At 65.9% G+C, this 926-nt stretch overlaps 1 protein-coding gene across 2 annotated transcripts in view; it reads right to left on the reverse strand.

Annotated features, from left to right (window-relative positions):
- Positions 1-261, reverse strand: part of Smox (spermine oxidase) — a 33,942-nt gene extending 33,681 nt beyond the window's left edge. The window contains exon 1 of one of the 2 annotated variants that reach the window (XM_055608815.1): positions 108-261. The gene's annotated coding sequence lies outside the window, so the exon portion shown is untranslated. The remainder of the gene's footprint in view (positions 1-107) is intronic. The other variant, XM_055609107.1, reaches the window with a different exon arrangement.
- Between the last annotated feature and the right edge of the window lie 665 nt (positions 262-926).

Below are 926 nucleotides of genomic sequence, written 5' to 3' on the forward strand. Positions count from 1 at the left end.
CGGCCGCCGGGGGTGGCCGCCTCCGCCCGCCGCCGGCCTCCGTCGGGAGCCCCTCGCCTGCGCGGCGCCGTGGCCGCGCGCGCCCCGGCCGGGGAGGCCGCTCGTACCTTTCCCTGCGGAGCCGGGGAGCGTGTTCGCGAGCGGCCTCGGCCTCTCCGCCTCCCCTCCTCCGCAGCCGCCGGGCTTCCTCCTGCAGCCGCCGCCGGGACCGTAGGGCCGAGCCAGCCGCCGCGGCCTGTGCGGGAGCCCCGCTCCGCCTCGCGTCCCCGGCCCACCCCGCCAGTGCGCTCCGCCCCGGGATCCGCCCACCGGGGGCGGGGAGCCCGAGGCCACCCTGCCCGGGGCCGCCGCGGCACCGCCACCTGCGCTCCTGTATCTCGCAAGAGGGACGCCTCACCCTCCCATCCGCCCGGGAGCACAGCCAGCTCCCCCCACACCCCCGCTGCCCCGCCCTGCCAAGCCGAGGAGGCCCTTCCGCGCAGTATCAGCGCCGCGCCCGCCTCAGTTTACCCGGACTCGGACGGGCTACCTCTGCTCCCGCAGGTCTCACTTGGGTGTCCGCGTGAACCCGGAACCCCGGGTGAAAGGGAAAGAGCTCGCCCATCCCTTCACTGCCAGGACCACGGTCTGAAGCGGCCCTTTTTAAAACGTGCGGTTCCCTGGTAAACCCCTAAACTTTTATTAAGAGCTAAAGTTAATATCAAGTGACTTTTTATTTCTTAAAAATTCATAATTGTTCAGAAGCCATTTTTAGCGGGTGATAGTGGCACCGTGTCTTTAATCCAGTGGGTCTCAACCTTCCCAATGCTGCGACCCTTTCCTGTAGTTCCTCGTGTTGGGGTGACCCCCAACCATAAAATTACTTCGTTGCTACTTCGTCACTGTGATTTTGCTACAGTTATGGTTCGTAATATCTGATATGTAGG

This window comes from Psammomys obesus, unplaced genomic scaffold, assembly GCF_907164565.1.
Source record: "Psammomys obesus unplaced genomic scaffold, mPsaObe1.curated_primary_1811, whole genome shotgun sequence".
Taxonomy (NCBI): Eukaryota; Metazoa; Chordata; class Mammalia; order Rodentia; family Muridae; genus Psammomys; species Psammomys obesus.